This window comes from Hyperolius riggenbachi, chromosome 5, assembly GCF_040937935.1.
Source record: "Hyperolius riggenbachi isolate aHypRig1 chromosome 5, aHypRig1.pri, whole genome shotgun sequence".
In the NCBI taxonomy this organism is placed as follows: domain Eukaryota; kingdom Metazoa; phylum Chordata; class Amphibia; order Anura; family Hyperoliidae; genus Hyperolius; species Hyperolius riggenbachi.
Genome location: NC_090650.1, coordinates 129,630,523 through 129,649,502, shown reverse-complemented (window position 1 = coordinate 129,649,502; position 18,980 = coordinate 129,630,523). Strand labels below are relative to the sequence as shown.

The 18,980-nt window shown below is 44.8% G+C and overlaps 1 protein-coding gene across 3 annotated transcripts in view; it reads left to right on the top strand.

Moving 5' to 3' along the window:
- Positions 1 to 4,524: 4,524 nt before the first annotated feature.
- The window catches only part of NOD1 (nucleotide binding oligomerization domain containing 1), a 102,224-nt gene continuing 87,768 nt past the window's right edge, over positions 4,525 to 18,980 (top strand). For all 3 annotated transcript variants that reach the window (XM_068236254.1, XM_068236255.1, XM_068236252.1), the window contains exon 1: positions 4,525 to 4,714. The gene's annotated coding sequence lies outside the window, so the exon portion shown is untranslated. The remainder of the gene's footprint in view (positions 4,715 to 18,980) is intronic.

The window sequence follows — 18,980 nt, the reverse complement described above, 5'->3', positions numbered from 1 at the left end:
GTAATAATTTGTTTTTCCACTGGGGGTTACATGTATCCTTTATGTTCCTTCCCCTTAATCAGTGCTACATGAGTGTCTATGGCCTTATTAGTTCCAGTTTTTCAGTATTAGCCAAGCTGAGTATCCTGTATTTCTCTTTCCCTCTTCCTCTTTTGTCTGGAGCCCTCTTTGTTCAGCAACCTTCTAATACAGCACTTATGGGTCTCCCAGACCATCATCGTTGACATCTCACCTGGAGATTAAAAGGATAAGATCAATGGGCTGATTAAGTTGCAGGTGCAAACATTTTCTTAAGGGTTTGAAGGGAGGCACGACCTTAGACCTTTACTGAAATTAGAATAATAGTCTTTCAATATATTTCCTGCTTATGGTATGGTTGGATGTAAATTATAGGTCTGTGTTTTATTTTTTTTGACTGTTAAAAAAAATTGGAAAATGTTATAAAAAGATTTATTAAAAAATGTAAGTGCTTACATTGCATTGACTTGTCAGCATTCTGGACAGCAATCTAAGAACCAGCCAAATGAGAGATACACTGGCATGAGGGCCTCTGTGGTACACTGCTGCTAAAGGCACTTTTGTATTGACCCGAGGAAGCGGGCAGCACCTGTGAAACATGTTGTCTTATGTGCATGAATAAATCTTATACTTACCTTTGTGGTTTGTCGTCTAAGGAGGTAAGATCTATTTACTCCTAACATATATCTATTGGTATTATGCTGGGAATACACGGGTATATTATGCGCCAGAATCGAGCCAGCGGCTTGATGCTGGCGCGTCCCCGCTCGTCCCCGTGGCCGCCCGGATCGATTCCCGCTCGTCCCCGCGGGCACTTCCTTATCAGCGCTTCGTTTTTTCTTTTGTCCTGCCCGCCGGTATCAAGTGCGGAATCGATCCGGCTGGCAATCGGAACTGTTGGAAATTATCAATCGAGGCATCAGCGGCTCGATTGATAACAAGTATCGACCTGTGTATGCCCAGCATAAGATATATAGGGTGCCTCCAATAGTGTTTTTAGAGTAGCCATAACCCCAAGGCATCGCATATTGCAAATCCTAGTGTTTCTAGTATATCCAAGGAGTGCTACAAACTAGAACCTGCTAAGCGGACCTGGAATACCGAGCGGGAATGATTATTTTCTCATAGGCTCTAACGATGTTTGCGGATCTTTGCAACTAACTAATCCTTGTGAGTATAATACCTACATCTTATTATACCAATTTGTACAAACAATACTGCACTATTGGGCTCCTGGTCTCTCTCACTTAGATACTTGGAGGCCTTGACGACCACCAGGACTCACATTAGCTTTTGATCATTAGAGATGGCTCGAACTTCCGATTTTAGGTTCGCGAACCTCCGCAAACGTTCGTGAACTTGCAAACTTTCGCGAACCGCAACAGACTTCAATGTGGAGGCGAACTTTGAAAACTAGAAACATTTATGCTGGCCACAAAAGTGATGGAAAAGATGTTTTAAGGGGTCTAACATCTGAGTTTTTGCATGGATGAGTGGGATAGATGCCAAAATTACCGGGGGAAAATCTGGATTTGACGCAAAGCAGCGTTTTAAGGGCAGAAATCACATTGCATGCTAAATTGGAGGCCTAAAGTGCTTTAAAACATCTTGCATGTGTATACATCAATCAGGGAGTGTAATTAGAGTACTGCTTCACACTGATGCACCAAACTTACTGTGTAACGCATCACAAACAGCTATTTGTGTAGTGACGGCCGTGCTGGACTGGTGCGCACCATGGCGAGAGTGCAGGCGATAGCTGTTTTCAAGCTCATATGGTCGCCAGGCTGAGGTAGCTCAATGACAGAACAACGGTGATTGTCCAGCTGATCGAATTTGGTCTGTCCACAATGAAGCAACGACCTTGTTATCTTTGGTGTGCCACCCCCCGAGACACTCATATAGCCGGCGATCATTGCTTCATTGTGATACGCAAGCCCCTTCACCGCGGCAAGGTAAAGATCACAAAGGGAAATTGACACATGTACATGCCTTTTGTTTTGTTGTTGCAGCCGCAGTGCAGCCAGAAAAATTAGGCAGGCATGTATACGCACCACAAAAATTATAGCGGACGCTGCTGGCAGCGGCCTTAAAAATTCATGAATCCGCCTGGAGTGCTGGTGGACCCTGTTGGTGGTGGCGGAGAAGGCAGTCAATCGGCCTGCAGGCAGAGATGCTGTGTGGGGACCGACTTAGTCTTGGGGCAGGCAGTCACACGGCATGCAAGCAGAGATGCTGTGTGTGGGGACTGACTAAGTCTTCGGGCAGGCCTGAGCGGGCTTTACAGACCAGTCATCTGTGGTCATGGACCCTTGACCTAACGCTGTGTGCCAGAGATGTCACCACTTGCCTTTCAACATCACGGTACAGTTTAGGTATCGCCTCTTTTGAGAAAAAATTGCGGCCTGGTATCTTCCACTGCGGTGTGTGGCTTTGCTTTTGTGTGCTGCTTTTCCTCATCCCATTGCAGTTTGTGCTTTGTAATCATGTGCCTTCGTAAGGTAGTTGTCCCTCAGTGGGTCTTAGTCTTTCCAAGGCTCAATTTTCGGTGGCAGAGAGTACAGATGGCATTGCTCTCATCTGAGGCAGACACACACAAAAAATTCCACACCGCTGAGCCCTGGGGTGATGGCACTTTGGTGGTGGTCAACTGAGTGTTAAGTGGGGTGCCAGAATCAGAGCAGGAGGCGGAATGTATTTACGCTTCCGTGCGGAAGCTGAGAAAGATGAGGTCTTCTGTGTTAAATAGTCAACTACGTCCTGACAATATTGGGGGTTGATGGCACGTGCCTTCTTGTGAACACTGTACTTTGGTCGAGGGCCACATGAAATCATGACTGCGCGACTTCGAACAGACCTGCCAGGTAGCCTGCCTCTGGCTCTGCCTTTTGTTTTGTCCATATTGGGGGGAATGAAGTGAAAGGTATGCACTGACTTGACTAATACAATGTACGGTTACACAGGTGCAGTGAACAGGTATGCAGTGACTGCTGATACAACAATGTGCAGTTTCACAGGTGCGGTGAACAGGTTGCAGTGACTGGTATTACAAATGTGCAGCTGCCACACACACACACAGGTACCCTGAACAGGTGCAATGAGTGGTGGTATTAACAATGCGTGCGCTCACGTAGGTATAGGTAGGTAGGTGCACTGAACAGTGAACAGGTGCAGTGATTGGGATTTCAAATGTGCAGCTGCCTGTCACACACACAGACGGACTGCAATGACAGGTGCAATGACTGGTGGTATTAACAACGCGTGAGCTCACGTAGGTATAGGTAGGTAGGTGCACTGAACAGTGAACAAGTGCAGTGATTGGGATTATAAATATGCAGCTGCCTGTCACACACACAGGTAGTCACTGAATGTGCTGGGCCTGGCAGTGGCACAGTAGGAATTAAGGTTCCAAAGGCTAGCTGCGACTGACTGACAGGGCTGTATATAATGCAAGTGGGCCACAAAAAAAAAAAAAAAACAGATCACAAGAACAACATTAGATTTCAAAAGAGCTGTTGAGGGGTGCTTTTTTTAGCAATAAGAATCAGCAAGGAGCAAGCTAACAAGCCTACAAGAGCCTAACTAAGCTTTCCCTATAGCTCACTCTGCAGCTTTCCCTTTTCTAATTACTGCAGGCACACGAGTGAGTCCAATGCCTGGCGCTGCCTGCCTTTTATAAGGGGGGGGGGAGCTCCAGGAGGGAGTGTAGCCTGATTGGCTACAATTGGCTGACTGTGATATAGAGGGTCAAAGTTGACCCTTATGATGCACTATGGGGGCGAATTGAACTTCCGCAAAAGTTTGCGGTTCTCCGCGATCGCGAACCACGGAAGTTTGCCAGGAACCGTTCGCCGGCAAACAGTTCGGGCCATCTTTATTGATCATACTTTCACATTATCTTAATTTTGTGGAGTTTTTGCAAATTACACGAAATTATCTTTACAGATTTCACCAATGTGGTTTGAATATTTTTTGCATAAATTAAGTTATGTGAGAAAATGTATGGACATGCATGCGAAAATCGCCAAATGCATTGAAGTCAGTTGGCATTTTCACACAGATAACCATTTGGGGAAATTACAGTCAATGCAAAATGACACATTTTAATTACAATTACACATAAAATTGATTTTGCAATAGTTTGAAATTTTGCATTATGATTTAACTTCACAACTGTAAATGTTGCTGCAAAATTACTACAGCACTGTGCGAAATTTACCTTATAACTAATAAGTATAATGAACTAGTTAAAATAAAATAGGCATTATCTAATTGTCAATGTAATTTACTACCATCTGGAATCTTCACCACGTCAGCAGCACATTTCTATAGTAGTTATTAGCTTCACATCATTATTTCCTTTTCAAGATAAGAAAACAAAATAAAAGAGGAACTGGCAGAGGGCGCCTTGTGCACATGCTCCATGCTACCACTTTCTCAGCCCAGTGTTCCTGTGTTACCAGTGTGACTGGAGGGGGAGAGAGGGGTGGGGTCTGGGTCAGTCCTGTGGGGACAGAACAGGTTCTGTGACAGGTTAGGTGGCCACATACCACACATTTTGTGATGATAGCATTATGGCTGGAACATGCTGAGCTGCTGTATGGATACTGAAGCTGCTTGACTGTGTCTGCAAACCACTTTGTTTTTCCTCTGGGTGCAACATGTTGAAACCAGCAGCAGAACGAGCAGACATAAAGTAAGTACTTTTGTTGCAGTGCATGAACTCTCCTGAGTGGGAAGGGCACATAGGCAGGGTCGCTGTTTTAGGTGTCTGTATCTGTGAGTTATTGTAGCTTCTAGAGAATATCTGTGAGTTATTGTAGCTTCTTAGAGAATGCCACTTTCACATTTTGTTAAGCTAGTAAGATATTGACAAGCTTCTAAAAAGTAGGTAGCTTTCCTCAGCTGCTGACCCCTCTGAATTGTGTGACCATTTATCACATGCTGCCTTGAGGCTGAATTGTAAGATTCCAGGAATTTAGCTTTTAGCAAACAGCAGTGAGGCCACTCTATTGGAGAGAGAATTAGAACACGGTGTATGCATTAGAAATCTTTCTTCCCACTAGTAACTTCAAAGCGTTGGTGCCAACTGTTTTACTAACAAAGATATACAAATTTACTGACAAATCATTTTTTTACCGACAATTTTTTTACTGGCTTTTTCAAAAAACATCTTAGTACATGATATTTTTGAGGGATTATTGACGGGCTTGGTCAAGTAATGGAGTGTTCTCCCCACCTCCTGATGTTGGCACCACGCTGTGCCACTTTTTTGAGGATCTCACTCAAAAAAGGCTCTGTTAGGTGCTCGGCGGAAGTGGAGTTCAATTTCCCGATGACCGACATTCCACCGGCCGGTCTCCCCCCCATGTGTAATATGTATCTTTTGCACTGCATGCTCCTCTGTGCATTTTTCAGAATGCATGCGTGCAAATACAGCAAAGTTTCCATTTTCCAGCACCCACAGGGATTGGCTGATGCTGGATAAGTGCTTTCTAGTTGCTTGAGACTCAATGTTATGGTTTCCCAGCAATTGTCACAATGGTCTGTTCTTCATAAGCTTTCCTGGCTAGGAAGGATTAATGCTATAAAAATACCCCTACTGCCAAAGATTCTATATTATTTTAGACTTCTTCCAATCAAGGTCCCCCCTCACTTTCTCAGAATGCTGCAGAGTAAACTGTTCAAATTCATATGGGCCAATGCGCGCTCCAGAATCCCCAAGTACACCCTGTATACGAGGAAGGATAGTGGAGGCTTGAGTGTTCCCAACTTATCACACTATTATCAAGCTGCACAATTGATACACCTGGTGGACCTCTACAAGGGGGACAGGATGCCTCTTTGGACCTACTTTGATATTTCCTACTCAGCTCCACAATCAGTTCAGACTCCCATTTAGACCTCAAGCTCTTACCGTCCCCAACACCTGAGTAAGGTTCTTATTTACTGTTTAAGGGTATGGGACGACATAACCCAATAATAACCCAATGTTTGCACCTGGAAGGGACAATCCATTAAGTTTTAAGTGGTGGAGAGACCAGGACCTTGAATGCATAATTAACCTAATTGATGGATTGGGCATCCTCACTTGGGAAAAATGACTTGATAAATACCAAATCCCTCTATCTGAACATCTGCGCTACATGCAAATAAGACATTGGCTCCAGAGCCTCATTCCACCACAAACAAACTTTTCAACTGTTTTGGAAAAAGGGCAATTTCTATCCTTTATAATACTCTTAATAAACCCCCGGCGACATTTACACATCCGTTTGTGTCCAGATGGGAGTCTGACTTGGGAAAAGCAAAATCTGTAGACGACTGGTAGAAGGCCTGGAAAACCTACCCGAGACTGTCTATAAATCTGGCGATCGTTGAGTCGGTATACAAGGTAGCCCTCAGATGGTATTGAGTTCTGTAACGATTGGTGTCAGCAACACAGATTTTCTGATTATTGGTGATCTGCAGTATCACCAATAATACAGATACTATACCTGATTATGTGGTAATCTGCAGAACCACCAATAATGCTAGTATAGCCAGACACAGGACAACCAATGTGGGATTGTGTTTTGGTGCAACAGTAATGAGAAGAGAGGATCTCCCGAGGAGCGGGAGATTCAGACAATACTGCTGCCAAGGATCCCCTGAGGAGCAGGGGATTCAGACTGCACTGCAGCCAGTGGACACCTGAGGAGCAGGGACCACTGACTGTGCTGCAAAGGACGATCACCTGAAGAGCAGGTGATTAAGACTACACTGCAGCCAAGGATCCCCTGAGGAGCAGGGGATTCAGACTGTACTGCAGCCAGTGGACACCTGAGGAGCAGGGACCACTGACTGTGCTGCGAAGGACGATCACCTGAGGAGCAGGTGATTAAGACTATACTGCAGCTGGCGGACTCTTGTGAAGCAAGTGTTACAGACAGTGCTGCAAGGGCTGATCACCTAAGGAGTAGGTGACAGCTACTAGAGATTCCTCACCAATGGCAAGTCCCACTAGTGAGGACAGGAAGGTCAGACAAGCAGAGTAGGCAATGTACGGACAGATAAAGTACAAAGACAGAAGGCTGATTCAATGTTAGGTTCAGGCAGAGTCGGCAACAGTAATCAGATAGGCAGAGGTACCGAATCAGCAAACAGGAGAGTGGTCAAGGAAGCAGAAGGTCATAACAGATAAACAATAACAATATAGCTATATCCTAGTCTAGGTGTGAAGTCCTTGGTTTCAACACCTGGGATCTAGTCTAAGGTCTAATACACAGATAACACAATGCAATTAGTACTTTAAGCTATCAACAGAATCTGGCTAAGTGTGGATCCCCAGCTCCAGCTGGTTCTAGCACACTGTGGGATCTGACTAGGGTCTGAGCGCTAACACGTTAGCATTTGCAACAGCAGACACGGGGCAACTGACAGACTAGTACTATATATACCTGGAAGCCCCGCAGCGCCACCCCTATCACTTAGCCAATCCAAAGTACTGTTGGAGTCAGCTGACTAGGCAGATCAGCTGACTCCCCTCCTATTTGCATAAAGGTCCTGTTGCCTGGCGCACGCGCGTAACCCTCAATCTATGTGCAATAGAAGGACCAGGCAAATCAGCAGCATGTAACTGTGCGGCAGAGGCCGCCGGCTGATACGCGGAGATAGACGCCATGCCGCTAGCCTCTGCGGCGGTATCTCTGCTATCCTTTACAGGTTCCCTCTAGATTAAAACATGTTGCGGGTAATGAGTCTGGTCTCTGTTTCCGAAGCTGTGGCACTTCTGGGGATATGTTACATACTTTCTGCTCCATGTTAGGGAGATTCTGGACTAAAGTCTTCAGACTGTTAGGTCAGCTATTCAAGGTTACTGTCCCAAGGGACCCCTGGACAGCCCTTCTACATTTTGAGATAGTCTCCTTGAATAGATTCCAGCAAGTACTGGCCCACTTTGTACTAATTGCTGCTAAACAAAGTATAGCTATGGCCTGGAGATCTCAATTTGTTTCCTTTGAAGAAGTTAAAACTAGGGTGACGTCCTACATGACCCAAGAAAGTATGGCTGCGACCCTTGAGGATAAGGTTGATAAATTCAACAAAATTTGGGAACCCAGGCACGATCTTGTACTTACTTCCTGAGTTATGAGCTCCTGCTACTTATCAGGGTAGGATTTGTGGTCCTTCAACACCGCCCCCCCCCCCCCCTCCTATTTTTCGGGCCCATTCCCAGTCCCCCAATCTCCCCCCACCCTTCTTTCTATCTCTTTCCACTCTCACTTTTTCTCTATCTCTTTCTCTATCCCACTTCTCTGGGCCAAGGCTCTATACCTTGTACAAAAGGACAAATGCTGAGCCTTGCTTTTTTCTGCTACGTAATTGTAAGATGAGATGCCTAAGGCAGACCTAACGAGGCCTTTAATTCTTACCTGAAAGACTATAATACGCTTGTGTAATGTCTTTATGATATATTGGTCTATGACCATTGTTGTGTGAAATTATTCTTGAAAATTTCAATAAAAATATTGAAACAGAGACTCAATGTTCAAAATAGGCCTAGTTAATACAGTACAATCACCGACTCTGTATACATACCATGAACTCTGAATTAAATGTTAAAATACAGTAATTAAAAGTATATTAATATTGTGAGGGCCATGGAATCCAGTCTTTAAGCACAGCAGAGTTTACAAAAAGCCTAAGAAGTTGGCCTTCACCACTGTGAGTGCTGCTGAAGATTTGTTCTTGTTGGTTGAGACTTCTGGTTAGTTGAGCTCTAAATAACTGGGACTCTGCTGTAGTGGGATCAGTTAAGTCCATTAAGGAGAGCTAAACTGTGAGTTAAGTTAGATAAGGAGATCTAAACAATAAGTTAAGTCATTTATGGAGAGATACATTGTGAGTTAATAAGTAAGGTGAGATAATTTAACAGAAAAGCTTTGTGAACCAAGCCCATAGACTTCTGTTTACAGTATCAAATTCTATATGGGCCAATTTCCAGCCCAGACAAAAGCAAAGAGCTTCTTTTGCAGTCCCTGTAATAAACTAGGAGAGACATATAGAGGCAATGTTGAAACCACATAAAGGAGAACATAGTTCATTTTAAATTATAGGGGCACTATTGCGAAATAAGTGTTTTTCAGTTACTGTCATAAATGATTTTTGCAAGATAAGCAATGTTTAAAATAGTTAAATTGAAAGTAGTGCGTGTGTACAGCCTGTCAGGCAGACTGATAAGGCTGTTTCTGAACGATCCGCTGAGCGGAGCTTGTCTTGTGCTCATATGGGATCAGGGGAGATTCCCGACAACTAGAGCACACAGGAAACTGGACTTTACAAAAAGGAAACCAGTGGTGGGGTTTTAAGCAGAGTCGTGATGTGGAGCTCCCAGGACAGGCAGCAATCTTGCTGGCGATATGCATGTGCACTATTGACTAAATAATTCATAAATGATCTTTGTAATTAACTTGATCTTTATATATAAAATCAAAAGTGTGTGTGTGTGTGTGTGTGTGTGTGTGTGTGTGTGTGTGTGTGTGTGTGTGTGTGTGTGTGTGTGTGTGTGTGTGTGTGTGTGTGTGTGCCGCCATCACTCGAAAACGTCTTGACCTCAATAAAACTTGGTATACAGGCCTCTTACTACCTGGGAAGATATGTTCTGGGGGTCTCATGCCTCCCCTGCACTCCTGGGCGGAACCACAAACAGCCAATCAGATTTCACCCATTTACATCAATGGGAAAATTTTAAAGGCTGCCATTCTCACACTAATAAATTCAGAGTCCCTAAACTTGGCACAGTTGGTCACTTGGTGACTCTGGTTAAAAACTCAGGGAGCATAAACAGCTGGGTGGAGCATAAACAGCCAATCAAATTTCAGCCATTTCAGTAAGCCAGCACCTATTCAGTAAGGAGTTTCTTGGGCAAGTCTCCTTAAAGAGACACTGAAGCGAAAAAAAAAATATGATATAATGAATTGGTTGTGTACTATGAATAATTACTAGAAGATTAGCAGCAAAGAAAATATTCTCATATTTTTATTTTCAGGTATATAGTGTTTTTTCTAACATTGCATCATTCTCTAATATGTGCAGATTACACAACACTCTGCATTCAAAATGATTCTTTCAGAGCAGTCTGTGAACTAATGACCTCTCCTCTGCCAGAGGAAAAGTAAATAGTTAACTAACAGTTGAGATAATAAAAGTCAGAAAACATCCCTCTCCACGACTTTGAAAGTCGTAGAGAAAATGGCTTTTTTGTATAGAGATAACAACTGGAGTTTCTTAACTCTTCCTGTACTGGAAACAATTAGACTGATGTATCTGATCTTAATGTTTTATTTATTAGCTGTACTACACATACAAATCACAATATCATATATTTTTTTCCGCTTCAGTGTCTCTTTAACACCGCTACTGCCTACTGAGTGCGCTCTAGTGGCTGCCTCGCAAGCGCTTTGAGTCCGACAGGAGAAAGGCACTATACAAATACTGCCATTATTATTATTAACCACTTAAGGACCATAGGCTTACACCCCCCTAGTGACCAGGCTATTTTTTGCAATTTATGCCACTGCAGCTTTAAATTCTCGCTGCAGGGCCGTACAACTCAGCACACAAGTGATTCCCCCCTTTTTATGCCCACCAACAGAGATTTTTGCTCTAATCGCTGCTGGGGTGCTTGTTTATTTTAATTTATTTATTTGTTGTTGTTTTTTTTATATATTTGTGCATTTTTTTTGTTATTTTATTTCACACTCTCCCTCCCCCTAACAGCCAATCCCAGCGATCGGCTCTAATAGACATCAGCCTATGAGAGCCGATCGCTCTCTGTGCCTCCCAGGGGTACAGCCGTGTCACACGGCTGTCTCCAGTACAGCGCTGCCTTAGATCGCAGTGCTGTACATTGTAAATAGATGGCATTTTGCCGTCTAACAGTCTCCTAGGGGCCGCTGAGAGACTCATGACGGAGCGGAGCTCGTTCAAGCAGACACGCGCGCATTAGCGCACGCGATCTCCTGCAAACCCCCACTCCAGGACTTCACGCCAATTGCCGTTGAGTGGTCCTGGGGCTGCCACGGCATCCATTATAATTGGCATAAGGCAGTTAAATGGGAAATGTAAACTGCAGCCATTCTTAGACTCTTAAATAATCTCTTGGTATGTACATCCTTTTGTAACGATGTCTCTAGCCAATCCATGAGAAAAAGAAGGTATAACTTCAAGCAAACCTTTTGTAGGTGAAAAAAGATTAAGGGCTTTTAAGTGCTATTCTGATTGCAAGCATTTTGAAAAGTGCTTTGACAACAAAAGTTTATGGACTGCTTCACACCAGAGATAACCATTTTAATCAAAATCGCAAAAGCACTGCATGTTTTCTCAGCAATTGTGTCATATAGAAAAGTGAAATCTCTGTGAAAATGGTTAGCAATCGCATTTAGTGATTGAAACTTTTAGTGTTAGACCATGACCTTTTCCATTCCTCTGAATCGTCATAGCCACCGCACACAGGGCCGTATTTGTACTTTCCAGCGAACTAGGCTGGCTGTCACCAACCGCCCCCCCCCCCCCCATTCTGTCCAACTCTGACCAGTTTGACGGGATCCCCTCTGTTTTGCTGCTCTGCCCCCTGTTCAACAAAGAAGCAGTGCATGCTCTGTCCACTCCCTGTAATTTTGCACTCCTGCTTGGATGCATAGCAGCTGGTAGCGTTTTGGGCATGCGTACTTCAGAAATGGTGCTCATGTATGAGCGGGCACTTGTCAAGTACGCATACCCATAACATTCCCTCAGCTCCTAAAATTACAATGAGCCCCAGTGGACAGCGCTGCTTCTTTGACCTCTGTGCGGATTGCTGCTGTCACAGTCACAAATGGGGGACAGTGTAGCGTAATGGAGAGAAGCCCATTCAAAACAGAGAACAGGTAAGTAGAAGGATCCAACACTAAACACACTGGCATAGACGTAGTGTAATGCTAGGTACACATGATGCAATTTTCTGACAGATTTACTATCTGTAACGATTGGTGTCAACACGCAGAGAGAATCCGATTATTGGCGATCTGCAGAATCACCAGTAATACAGATATGCACCGGATTATGGATGATCTGCAGCATCACCAATAATCCAGGTATGTCTAACCTCTGGACACCTGAGATATGAGTGTATGATGTAACAGTACCACTTTGAGTAAGAACCACCAGAGGGGCTAGAGGTAGTAATGAAGGGAATTCACCCCAGACTGTGGGTGAACCCCTGTAGCCAAGGCTCCCTAGGAGAGGGACCTAGGTTAGGTTGCAGGATGCCCTGCTGCTAAGGAGAACAGTCTTGCCCTAACTGGGTGTGAGATCCTAGCTCTCTACACCCTGGAACCGGGCTAATGAAATACAAGTACACAATGCTAGTCTTGGGTGTGCAGTACGAAGTCACCACGCCCTGGAACTAGCCTGTAGCATAACATAGTATTGACACAGTATCCTAGGCTTGGGTGTGAGGTCCGTAGTCACAACACCCTGGAACTAGTCTATAGCATAACATAGCATTGACACAGTTTCCTAGGCTTGGGTGTGAGGTCCGTAGTCACAACACCCTGGAACTAGTCTATAGCATAACATAGCATTGACACAGTATGCGAGAGTAATCTAGCTCAGTGTGAATTCCCAGGTTCTCCTGGCTCTAACACACTGTAGGATCTGACTGAGGTCTGTGTGCTAACACGTAAAGCATTTGCAACGGCAGACAACATGAGACTGAGAGGCGAGTGGTTAAATAGTGCAGCGCTGATCAGCGCCGCCCCAGCCCCTCCAGCCAATCCGCATGCATCCTGGGATCAGCTGACCAAGGGAGTCAGCTGATCCCTCTCTGTTTCCCGTAAAGCTTCTGTCTCTCCGTGCGTGCGCGCGTATTCCTCAGCCTATGTGCACAGGAAGGCTGTATCACATCAGACACATGTTGCCGCACGTAAACCGCCGGGCTGGACGCGGAACTAGCCGCCATGCCATCCAAGCATGCGGCGGCCATTCCGCAATCCTTCACACTGTCAGATTGATTATTTCCAATCCATTTTTAGATCAATTTGCTGTTCACTTCTATGAAAAATCAATCAGAAAATTGATTGTAAAGCAGATCGGACATGTTGGAAATAGTAGATCTGACAGTAAATCTGTCAGAAAATTGCATCGTGTGTACCTAGCGTAAGCTCAGGTGTACTTTACACAGTGACAATTTAGCACTTAAGTCAGATCTTAAAATCAGTCAGCAGGAAGTTTTGTAACAGAATAACACTTTTTATTGGCTAACCAAAAGAAAAACAGTGAGCCTTTGGCTAATGAACCGTCTGCAGACTTTATTCCTGTATACAAGATGCACACGGCAATATATACGGTCAGCAGGAGATGCATTGATTGTTTTGTAAATATAAATAAATATAACACAGTTGTCATTCTGTTTCAAAACATCCTGCTTTCACTGATGGCTAACACAGTACAATGCTTTGCTGGCAAAAAAAAAAGTTAGGAAAGAGTTAAACTGTAGCACAAAGAATGTTGCTGTCATTCTCTATGAGAAAAAAAATAAGCCATACATTTAACAGTTCTGAGGTCTTTAACAGCACTGACCTACTACTCATAAACTAACATCAGTCAGGGAGAGCTGCAAATTCCTGCCCCTGAATGCGTGCTGCATGAAAAAACTAATCCGAACTCAAGAGTTCTGCTACTTGAGCCCATATATTTTTCTTCTCACAGCATATTATTTGTCCCCTCTCATCAAACAGAGGACAGGATCATCAGATGACAGCATATGCTGTCTGTCATCACACACACTTTGCACAAGTGAGAGAGATGCAGGGATCTCTGGAATTCAGGCAGACCAGAGCAAAGCAGGAAAAGTGATTTACTTTGATATGTGACCTCTTATCTCTCCAAGTCCTGCACCCTGCTGATTTTCATCGCCATGGCCTTTGTGGCCTTTGTGGCCTTCCCAGAAATCCAGCCCTGACCGCACATTAATAAGAGAGTTATGGAGGGTCATGAGTAACTAACACAGTGTGCTGATACACCCCATGTCTTCATCAGGTCCTATATATTTTCCCTTTTAGGCGTGCAAGTACGCTGGATGTTAGTGGCCACACTGGTTTACAGGAACCGAGTAGGTCTCAGTGTGAGAGAACTGACATGACTTTATGGTCTTACATTCTGTAAGTACATATTTTAAAAAGTTTATCCCAAGCCTTAGGGTCTAAACACACTGTGTTACATAAAAAAAATGCACAGAAATGCATCATAAAAAGCGTGTGCATTGGAATGCATGTTTTAAATGCTTTCTATGCCCTTTCTGATGTCCCTGTATATCATACGTGAGTTGCAAAAATCAGCTATACAACACACAGGTCCTTAGAGATGATAAGTGAAATGCATTTTTTTCTGATGTGATCTGTTTATTTTTTTGCACTTCTTTAGGCATCTTGTAAGTGAGTCAAATAAACAGACCTGCTGCCCATTTGGATTGGATTAATAACCAACCAACAATGTGCATGACACATGCAGATCATCACTGGTTTTGCATCGCTAATATCAGAGATGAACAATAAACTTTAAAATCTGACCCTTTTTTAGTTTATTATAACTGCAGTCCGGTTTAATATGTTTTTCCACTTTGGTTCTGCTGTTCTCATGTAGTACATGCTGAAAGCATTTCAGAAATGTTTTAGCCAAGCACTGTAATATGATAAATCTTGAAAGTCACTTGTGTAACAGGTTTTGCATTATAGTTATGACAGCTTTATTTCCACATGTGTACAAAAGGGACTGATCTGTCTCAGGATACCAGGGCTGTGGAGTCGGTCCAAAAATCCACCGACTCCGACTCCTCAGTTTAGGATTCCACCGACTCCGACTCCTCGACTCCGACTCCTCTAATTTGCATATTACAATTTTGTTGATTAAAAGTATGTAACGTGAAATTCGTCTCTTAACTGCCAACACTTAGGAATTTTACAAGACAACTGAAGTGAGAAGGATATGTAGACTACTATATTTATTCCCTTTAAACTAAAACTAGTCCTTGGTAAGAATACTTGTAAAAGGTACAAACCGGAACAAAGAACATCTATCAGGCCCTAGGCAATGTAAGTGTGGGTACATGTAAGAGTGATGTGCAGGTACTCTGCAGGGGAATAAGGAGATTGTAAACAGACAGCACCTCTGTGTTCAATGTGCACAGCATTCTCAGTGGATTCCCTGCAGCTCTGTGGGGAGTGCATATGTAGAGTATAGCACTACTGTGTAACAAAGTAAACCCTAGACAGATGAAATTAAAGTTTTCTACATACCTGGGGCTTCCTCCAGCCGCCTTCAGGATAATCCGTCCCTCGTTGTCCTCCTCCACCACCTGGATCTTCTGCTATGAGTCCAGGTACTTCAGCCAGTCGGCGTAGTGCGCATGCACACACTCCACCGCCAGGAGCATACTACACCTGTGCAGCACTATTGCGCAGGTGCAGAATGTTCCTGGCTGTGGGAGCAGCATGCGGCCGGACAGCGCTGACTGGCTGAATTACCAGGACTCATAGCAGAAGATCCAGGTGGTGGATGACAGCGAGGGACTGATTAGCCTGAAGGGGGCTGGAGGAAGCCCCAGGTATGTATAAAACTTTACTTTTCATCCGTCTCAGGTACCCTTTAATTTGCAGTCATTAAACCAAATTTTAACAACATATCAAATTATTTAATTTCATCAGCAAAGGGAGTGCATACATTTGCGTAAATCAGCATCAATGCAGAATTATTTTCATCTCATTGACCATCTCTATTAGTGACACAGCTACACATCAGGCTTTATTCTTACAGCATAGATGTTATTTCGTATATATGTTACGGCCAACACCAGAAATCGGCCAATTCTAGAATTGGCCGGCCGTTTCTAGAACTGGCCGATTTGACGTCGGCCAAAGTCCAAAATGCTGGGAATTTCTGACATTGGCCGGCCAGTTCTAGAAGCGGCCAAAGTCAGTTGGCCAAAGTCCAAAACGCACAGATCCCAGAACATCCTGGGTCCTGTCCAGCACCATGAATGGCACTCGGAACCTCCTCTCTGCTCTGAAAGATACACAACAGCATAATACCCTTCACAGGAAAAAAAAACGTTCTTTGTCACAGCGAATACACAATCCTGCAACAAATCAGCAGCGTGTCTACTTCTTGACGAAAGCAGACAAATTTATCATCCTGCGCTTTAAAATTAGCTGCTCTGCCGCGGCAGTCGAGTGACACAGGGGAGAGATCAAATTACAGTGGTGATTAGTGATGGCTGGGTGTGCTTCTCTGGGCGCTTTGCATGGCTGGGGGCTTTTCTGGGTGCTTTGCATGGCTGGGGAGGGGGGGGGGACTTCGCTGGGCGCGTTGCATGGCGGGGGCTTCACTGGGCACTTTGCATTGCTGGGGGTGCTTTGCATGGCTGGGGGGGCTTCGCTGGGTGTGTTGCATGGCGGGGGGGGGGGGCTTCACTGGGCACTTTGCATTGCTGGGGGTGCTTTGCATGGCTGGGGGGGCTTCAATGCACACTTTGCATGGCTGGGGTGCTTCACTGAGCACTTTGCTGCTGCATTGCTGGGGGTGATTTGCATGTAGGGGGGGCTGCGCACTTTGCATGGCTGGGGTGCTTTACTAGGTGCTTTGCATGGCTGGGGGGGGGCTTCACTGCGCACTTTGCATGGCTGCGGGTGCTTTGTATGGGGGGGGGCTGCGCACTTTGCATGGCTGGGGGTGCTTTGCATGGCTGGAGTGGGGGGCGCTTTTTGGCTGAGAGGGGGGGGGGGCTTTCGTGTGCGCCGGGAGAGTTGCCTGCACTACTCACAGACCTCAGATCACGGCGACCGAAGAGGCGGGGAGAAGCGGAGAGAGGGAGAGAGGCAGAGCAGCGCGCACGCTACCTGCCCGGACCTATACACTTCACATGCGGAAGTGCCAAATGACTGGCGCTTCCGCACTGAAGAGTTCACGTCCTGCGGGTAACTTGTCTGCTTTGCCTCTCTCCGCCTCTTCGGTCCGGTCGCCCTGATCTGAGGTTTGATTAGTGCAGGCAGCGGGGGAGAGCCGAGGGAGCAGGACCTCGGGACTTGGCCGGCCACATACAGCCACAACGAGTTCTGGCCGGCCAAAGTCCGAAATGAGGGGACATTTCTCACATTGGCCGCATCAGCCGGCCACTTCTCGTTTTGACCGGCCAGAACCCGAAGTGGCCAGACCTTGGGTTCTGGCCATAACATATATAAGAGATTCCTGTGTACACATCATATATACAGTCACAATCAGATATGTATATCTGACCTTAAAAATACGGGGACTGCTTTATTGAAGCAGCACAAGTAACTAATTTTGATTGGTTTATTTCATTTTTGTGGACTAAGCACAGCTATTACTGTATATATACTGTATATATACATTATTTTTAATGACTATTATCTGAGAAATAGAACATTTTGTCATATTTTCTATTTTAATTACAGTTACAAATTCATTAGGAGTTGGAGTCGGAGTCGGTGCATTTTTCCCCGACTCCGACTCCGACTCCAGGCACCCAAAATTGCCCGACTCCACGACTCTGACTCCACGACTCCGACTCCGACTCCACAGCCCTGCAGGATACACCATAAAACAATTGGGCAGAGAAGTGGGGATGTATAAAGTATAACAATTTTGAAAAAGTAGACTGAAAAAGCCATTCTTTATAAAAACTTGAATTAAAAAGTTGCATTAAAGCCAATTGAACAGTTGCATTGCTTATTTTCTGTTCTCTGTTTGCTATCGTATTAAAGGATACCTGAAGTTACATGATGAGATAGACATGTGTATGTACAGTGCCTAGCACACAAATAACTATGCTGCGTTCCTTTTTTTCTTTCTCTGTCTGAAAGAGTTAAATATCAGGTATGTAAGTGGCTTACTCAGTCCTGACTCAGACAGGAAGTGACTAGAGTGTGACCCTCACTGATAAAAAATTCCATCTATAAAACACTTTCCTAGCAGAAAATGGCTTCTGAGAGCAAGAAAGAGATAAAAAAAGGAATTTCTTATCAGTGAGGGTCACACTGTAGTCACTTCCTGTCTGAGGTAGGACTGAGTCAGCCACTTACATACCTGATATTTAACTCTTTCAGGCAGAGAAAGAAAAAATGGAACACAGCATAGTTATTTGTGTGCTAGGAACTGTACATACACATGTCTATCTCATCATGTCACATGTCACTTCGGGTATCCTTTAAAATACACAGTCAAGTCATATTATTATGACCTTTTGGCAATATCCGGAGTAACATGTCTGGCAGCACAAACAACAGCCAGATGCCGTGGGAGTAACTCAATAAAATGCTGGATGATTTCTTGAGGTATTTGGAGCCATGCACACTGTAGTGCATCTAGCAGTTTCTCACTGGATTGATGGTTTAGCCAGTCATCACACACATTGATTGAGGCAAGGCCGCCATCAAGGAGGTATACCCAGTATCACTGTATGGGGCCTGTGCAGACCCTGGGGTCCAGGCTGAGCCACATAGGCCCAAGCTGTGACAACTCAAATGTTCTGTCCTTTTTCTGCCCCCTGAAGCGCACTGCCGCACACACACCACTCCTCATCACTACAACTGCAGCCAAGCAGATCAGACCGTACTCACTGATCCCAGCATGGAGTCCTCTCTTGTCTGCACCCATAGCCCTCAGATCCTCTAGCTCTGCTGCCTCTGTCTGCGTCCCAGTTCTTCATGTCACGTGAGTTCATCTGACATACAGGAAGACCAGGTCAGAGCCGCCTTCCCCCTTTCTCACATACATTTGTTATTGTTATCACAAGCCCCCTAGTGGCCGGACCGCACAATGCCTTCCAATCGGTTTCAGCACACAGACCATGCAATCTGTGGTTGCAATCGGTGTGCAGAAACTGATTGTGATTTTGGCAGCAGATCGAATAGAAGGGAGCTTGT